Genomic DNA, 7,765 nt, shown 5'->3' with positions numbered 1-7,765 from the left:
CACTCCGGAGCCAGAGCAATCCGCTCCACCGGGGTCCAGTCCAGCTCCGGTCAGCGGCTCCACTCCGGAGCCAGAGCAGTCCGCTCCACCGGTGCCTGATCCAGTTCTGGTCAGCGGCTCCACCCCGGAGCCAGAGCAGTTCGATCCACCGTCGTCGGGTCCAGCTCCAGTCAGCGGTTCCAGACCAGACCAGGGGCGCAACAGGGAGGCGGATAATAGGTGGTGGTCACGCCCGGAGCCGGATCCGCCTCCGAGGCGGAATGCCCACCCGGCCCCTACCCTGTTATGTTTAGGTTGCGCGGTCGGAGTCCGCACCTTTGGGGGGGGGGGGGTACTGTCACGCCCTGGCTCTGGGGACTCTGAAATGTTGAGCCAGGGTGTGTAGTTTCTGTGTTGTGTTTATTTCTATGGTGAATATCTATTATGTGTAGATCTATGTTGGCCGGTTTGGTTCCCAATCAGAGGCAGCTGTAGCTCGTTGTCTCTGATTGGGGACCATACTTAGGCAGCCTTTTGGCACGAGTTAGTTGTGGGATCTTGTTCCGTAAAGGTATGTTGTTTGTATGCTACCTTGGACTTCATGTTTCGTTTGTTGTTTTGTCGTGTGTTTAGTCGTTAATAAATATGAATGCATATCACGCTGCGCCTTGGTCCTTCTCGTTCGTAAACGATCGTGACAGTTCAGTGTACAGGGGGGCTGGAAGGAGCGATGCAGGTTTCAGGATGTAAGTGGAGCAGCCGTTGGTCAATACTCAGAGACGGCAGGATATATCTGGCCTCTCCCCTGGGCTCTGTGATGCCAAGTGTGGCCTTTTCCCTCCAGTTTTCCCTGCTCCTGTCACAGGAACATGGCTCAAAATAGCCCCAAAATCGGGGGTAGAAACAAATATTGCCTGATGAAGCAGCACAGTCAGGTCATGGAGAGAGAGCATATGCCTCCCTTTCCCACTGCTCCTGCCCCTGACATGTGTGACCAGACCAGCCCGACACGCCCAGACCCACCTGTTCCTCTGAGCCCTCCGCTGGCACACACAGGAGACACACATCTAATCCTCAGCATCATCACTCAGCCCCTGGTGATGATCTAACAGCTGCAATCACTTTGTCCAAACGGTACCCTCCCATCCAGGGCTGCTTTAATGACACAGGAAGGTGAGGAACACCACCTCAAGCTGAACCTCGGCAAGACGGAGCTGCTCTTCCTCCCGGGGAAGGACTGCCCGTTCCATGGTCTCGCCATCACGGTTGACAACTCCGTTTTGTCCTCCTCCCAGAGTGCGAAGAGCCTTGGCGTGACCCTGGACAACACCCTGTCGTTCTCCGCTAACATCAAGGCGGTGACCCGATCCTGTAGGTTCATGCTCTATGACATTCGGAGAGTACGACCCTGCCTTACACAGGAAGCGGCACAGGTCCTAATCCAGGCACTTGTCATCTCCCGTCTGGATTACTGCAACTCGCTGTTGGCTGGGCTCCCTGCCTGTGCCATTAAACCCCTACAACTCATCCAGAATGCCGCAGCCCGTCTGGTGTTCAACCTTCCCAAGTTCTCTCATGTCACCCCGCTCCTCCGCACACTCCACTGGCTTCCAGTGCTTGCCTACGGAGCTGTGAGGTGAACGGCACCGCCGTACCTTCAGGCTCTGATCAGTCCCTACACCCAAACGAGGGCATTGCGTTCATCCACCTCTGGCCTGCTGGTCCCCCTACCTCTGCGGAAGCACAGTTCCCACTCAGCCCAGTCAAAACTGTTCGCTGCTCTGGCACCCCAATGGTGGAACAAGCTCCCTCACGACGCCAGGACAGCGGAGTCACTCACCACATTCCGGAGACACTTGAAACCCCACCTCTTTAAGGAATACCTGGGATAGGATAAAGTAATCCTTCTACCCCCACTTACCCCACCCCAGAGAAAGAAAAAAAACCATATTGTAAAGTGGTTATCCCACTGGCTATAAGGTGAATGCACCAATTTGTAAGTCGCTCTGGATAAGAGCGTCTGCTAAATGACGTAAATGTAAATGTAATGTAAATTAACAATGGAGGGAGCTAGGTAGGGAGGGATGGATGGATGGATGGATGGATGGATGGATGGTAGCTGTTTTGAGGGAGCTAACAACCTATAATGATCAAAATCAGGTATTCTAGACCTAAATATTTGACTCTGTAATCTGTGCCATTTTACATCCCCAACATCCCCAAAAGCTTAAATATAAACAGGAAGAAACATTGATTATGACATTAAGACCCTGGTATTCAAGTAAACACCAATTACTGTAAGTATGTATAATGGAGTGGAGAAAACATGGTTAGCCAATGAGATATGAGGCATCAGCTGTAATGATGTTCATACTGTGACCACATGGAGGGTCTGCCAATAGCTTCTATTCAAAATGGCAGAGAGGAAGACTGTTTGTACCAACCTTCAGAAGCAGACATACTACTGTACGCATCCATTAGAGCCGCTCCCAACCTTCTCCTAACACGTAGTTATCTCTTGCTTTATATCTCTCCCATCTGTTTACCTTATTGATTAGTTATTGATCAGGGAATGCCATCTTTATAAACTGTTGATCAAGAGCAGAGAATCAATAGATATTTATTATATGGCGAAATTGATGGGGTCATACAGCACAGCTCCCGGGCCTCTCCCAACAGCTAAAGAGGAACATATATTGCAGTAGCGACACATCTCTCAGCGCTGCCATGACAGGCTCATAAAATGCCACTGATGTTCCCCTGCCTGGAAACAAGATCAATTTTTGGTGAGATACATTTTGAGAGAAAGAATATTGATTTTTACAGCTATATTTTTTATAAGAGATAGTTTGATGTGTTGTTTGGCAGTCCCTTGTCTCAAACATAAGCGGGAGAGTGTTTTAAAACTGTTTTTGTTTTGCAATAGGAAGTAAAATCCCATGTAATTCTTCAAAAACTCTTTGAACCCATTGCACACACCTTGCTTCTGTGGATATTATGATGAAGAGATGACAGTATGAAAATGCCATCTGATGAGCGGTGTTCAAGCGTATGTGCGTGTAAGCATGCATGCATTCATGTGCATGTGTGCTTGTGTGTGGTGGCGTAGTCAAATAATTTGCAGGCTACTCAATATTTTTATATCACTGCACAAAACCAACCAGACTGCAAGACAAACATCTTCTGTACAGATTCACTCCATTGCCACTTTACTGAGCAGAGAGGAAGCACACTACAAACCATGATTTAAAGTATCCCTGACATTTTTTCACAGCAATTTCAATCTTCTATCCAGCACTGTATTTCTCTCCAAAATATCATTTTGGCCCTCCTTTTATGGTTGCCACTTCCTTCCTTCAAAATAGTTAGTTTCCCTGTTTTATGATAGTATTTGTTGGGACAAGCAGGTCAAAATGTGGGACTATTTTTCAAGCCAGAAATGCAATATAAATAAGAGATGAGAGAGAACATCTAAATCAGAGTCCCTGGAAACCAATTAAAATTGAGATAACTAGAACCATTGTTATGGTTACCACAGATTGGCACATTCACAGTCGCTATGCTACAGTAAAAGAAAGAGGGAACAGTTGATGGATGATTAAATGCAGTCTCTCCAAATTATGTAAACAACGCTTACACTTGTAAGCATAAGTTCACTTCACAGCTCACTCCCTGTCCAGACTGAGGATTATGATGCTGAATCAATGGCTAGGCAGCATCCGGAAATCCACCAAATTCAAGTATTTGGCTCCTGCTCCGGAGCTCTTAGCCAAGTAACTTACTCACTCCCAGTGAGCTGAATCAATCACTATGTTACATAAATGAGACAAGAGAGGGAATAAGTCCCTTCTAAAAGAGAGTTAAAGAGTAAACAAACCATTGAGTCTGTACTGATGGATACCTGGGGGATGATTGTGAATGGTGATCTACTCATTTTGTTGTCATTGGTTCCTTTCCTCAAAACCTACAGTATTTGCATTCACTTATAGTGCACTTCAGTGTCAGATAACGGACAGACAGAGGGCAGACAAAAAGAGAGAGAGAGATTTGGAGAGAGACAGAGGGAAATAGAAAAAATAATAGACAGAGACACAATGGGGAACAAAGAAAGAGAGAGGGGAGAGGGAGAGAGAGGGGGAGAGGGAGAACCCCTCTGAGCAACCCCCCAGTCAGACACCCTGATAGCCCTCATGACGACCCCCCCACACCCACTGAGGACATACACAAGCCACAGATTGTACTCCTTATGGACTCAAACGGGAAATACATACAAGAAAATAAACTTTTTCCAAAACACACAGTGTCTAAACTCTGGTGTCCAAATACCCAGCGCGCCCTAGACCTTCTGTCTAAGGACCGACTAGGATCACCCAGCCACATAATAATACACACAGGCACAAACGACCTGAGAACACAGCAGGAAAGGGTGGCCACATCACTCAAGGGCGTGATAGAAAAAGCTTCTTCTACTTTCCCCAACGCACAACCCTGTTACCACGAAAAGACTTCCACCCTGCTACCATACAGCGGGTAAACGCAAGTATTTCCCGTGACTGTGCATCAAAACCAAATGTCTTCCTGGCCCACCACTCCACCCTGGACGTGAACAGCCTTTACGACCAGGTCCACCTATACAAGGCAGCAGTGCCCACCTTCGCCCGGACCCTAAAGGATATCGCCCTCAACCGCAGACCCAACACCTCACACAGGAGCAACAGATCAACAGACACCCCGCCCAGACCAGCGAGACACTCTCCCAGACCTGCGGGACCCCCCAGGACCTACACATAGAGGACCCCCGCAGAGAGGACCTACATCCAGACCACAGCACCATCAACCACATCTACACCCCCACCCCAACCAATTAACTCCCCCCAAGTCAACCATGCCCACACCCCATTTAGGCCCCCTCAGATCAGACCTATGCCCCTCCTACCCACCCCAAGCCCCCCCCTCCCACAAAGAGGGCCTCAACATGAAAGTCACACATACGCCCAGGCCGTGAGCAGGCAAACAGGCCCAACACCCACTCTTACACTAGCCCAAGCCAATGGCATGTACCAGATGCTCAGCAGGCTCTGCTCACAATTACTGGCCTGAGGCCAAACCACACAACCAACAACATTAGACACTTTATGGAACACAAAGCCTTCACTATTTCATCCTGGAATATCCAAGGCCTGAGGTCATCTGCCTTTGGCCTAAAGAGCAGGAATCTGGACTTCACCAAAGAAATCGGAAATACAGACATTGTCATCCTACAAGAAACATGGTATAGAGGAGACGGACCCACTGGTTGCCCTCTAGGTTACAGAGAGCTGGTAGTCCCATCCACCAAACTACCAGGTGTGAAACAGGGAAGGGACTCAGGGGGTATGCTAATTTGGTATAGAGCAGACCTAACTCACTCTATTAAATTAATCAAAACAGGAACATTTTACATTTGGTTAGAAATTCAAAAGGAAATTATCTCAACTGAGAAAAATGTCCTCCTGTGTGCTACCTATATCCCCCACTAGAATCCCCATACTTTAATGAAGACAGTTTCTCCATCCTGGAGGGGGAAATCAATAATTTCCAGACCCAGGGACATGTACTAGTCTGTGGCGACCTAAATGCCAGAACTGGACAAGAACCTGACACCCTCAGCACACAGGGGGACAAACACCTACCTGGAGGTGACAGCATTCCCTCCCCCATATGCCCCCTAGGCACAACTACGACAACATAACCAACAAAAATGGGTCACGACTCCTGCAGCTCTGTCGCACACTGGGTATGTACATAGTCAATGGTAGGCTTCGAGGGGACTCCTATGGTAGGTACACCTATAGCTCATCTCTTGGCAGTAGTACTGTAGACTACTTTATCACTGACCTCAACCCAGAGTCTCTCAGAGCATTCACAGTCAGCCCACTGACACCCCCTATCAGACCACAGCAAAATCACAGTCTACTTGAACAGAGCAATACTCAATCATGAGGCATCAAAGCCAAAAGAACTAAATAATATTAAGAAATGCTATAGATGGAAGGAAAGTAGTGTTGAAACCTACCAAAAAACAATTAGGAAACAACAAATTCAATCCATTCTAGACAACTTCCTGGACAAAACGTTCCACTGTAATAGTGAAGGTGTAAACTTGGCAGTAGAAAACCTAAACAGTATATTTGACCTCTCAGCTTCCCTATCAAATCTAAAAATCTCTAACAGAAAAGTAATAACAGTGATAAATGGTTTGATGAAGAATGTAAAAACCTAAGAAAGAAATTGAGAAACCTATCCAACCAAAAACATAGAGACCCAGAAAACCTGAGCCTACGCCTTCACTATGGTGAATCACTAAAACAATACAGAAATACACTACGGAAAAAGAAGGAACAGCATGTCAGAAATCAGCTCAATGTAATTGAAGAATCCATAGACTCTAACCACTTCTGGGAAAATTGGAAAACACTAAACAAACAACAACACGAAGAGCTATCTATCCAAAACGGAGATGTATGGGTAAACCACTTCTCCAATCTTTTTGGCCCTATAACAGAGAACAAACAGCAAAAAAATATACATGATCAAATGCAAATCTTAGAATCAACTATTAAAGACTACCAGAACCCACTGGATTCTCCAATTACATTGAATGAACTACAGGATAAAATACAAACCCTCCAACCCAAAAAGTCCTGTGGTGTTGATGGTATCCCCTCAATGAAATGATAAAATATACAGACCACAAATTTCAATTAGCTATACTTAAACTCTTTAACATCATCCTTAGCTCTGGCATCTTCCCCAACATCTGGAACCAAGGACTGATCACCCCAATCCACAAAAGTGGAGACAAATTTGACCCCAATAACTACCGTGGGATATGCATCAACAGCAACCTTGGGAAAATCCTCTGCATTATCATTAACAGCAGACTAGTTCATTTCCTCAGTGAAAACAATGTACTGAGCAAATGTCAAATTGGCTTTTTACCAAATTACCGTACGACAGACCACGTATTCACCCTGCACACCCTAATTGACAAACAAACAAAACAAAACAAAGGCAAAGTCTTCTCATGCTTTGTTGATTTCAAAAAAGCTTTTGACTCAATTTGGCATGAGGGTCTGCTATACAAATTGATGGAAAGTGGGGTTGGGGGAAAAACATACGACATTATAAAATCCATGTACACAAACAACAAGTGTGCGGTTAAAATTGGCAAAAACGCACACATTTCTTTCCACAGGGCCGTGGGGTGAGACAGGGATGCAGTTTAAGCCCCACCCTCTTCAACATATATATCAACGAATTGGCGAGGGCACTAGAACAGTCTGCAGCACCCGGCCTCACCCTACTAGAATCTGAAGTCAAATGTCTTCTGTTTGCTGACGATCTGGTGCTTCTGTCACCAACCAAGGAGGGCCTACAGCAGCACCTAGATCTTCTGCACAGATTCTGTCAGACCTGGGCCCTGACAGTAAATCTCAGTAAGACAAAAATAATGGTGTTCCAAAAAAGGTCCAGTTGCCAGGACCACAAATACAAATTCCATCTAGACACCGTTGCCCTAGAGCACACAAAAACTATACATACCTCGGCCTAAACATCAGCGCCACAGGTAACTTCCACAAAGCTGTGAACGATCTGAGAGACAAGGCAAGAAGGGCCTTCTATGCCATCAAAAGGAACATAAAATTTGACATACCAATTAGGATCTGGCTAAAAAATACTTGAATCAGTTATAGAACCCATTGCCCTTTATGGTTCTGAGGTCTGGGGTCCGCTCACCAACCAA

This window comes from Coregonus clupeaformis, chromosome 35, assembly GCF_020615455.1.
Source record: "Coregonus clupeaformis isolate EN_2021a chromosome 35, ASM2061545v1, whole genome shotgun sequence".
In the NCBI taxonomy this organism is placed as follows: domain Eukaryota; kingdom Metazoa; phylum Chordata; class Actinopteri; order Salmoniformes; family Salmonidae; genus Coregonus; species Coregonus clupeaformis.
This window is presented reverse-complemented; position numbering follows the sequence as displayed.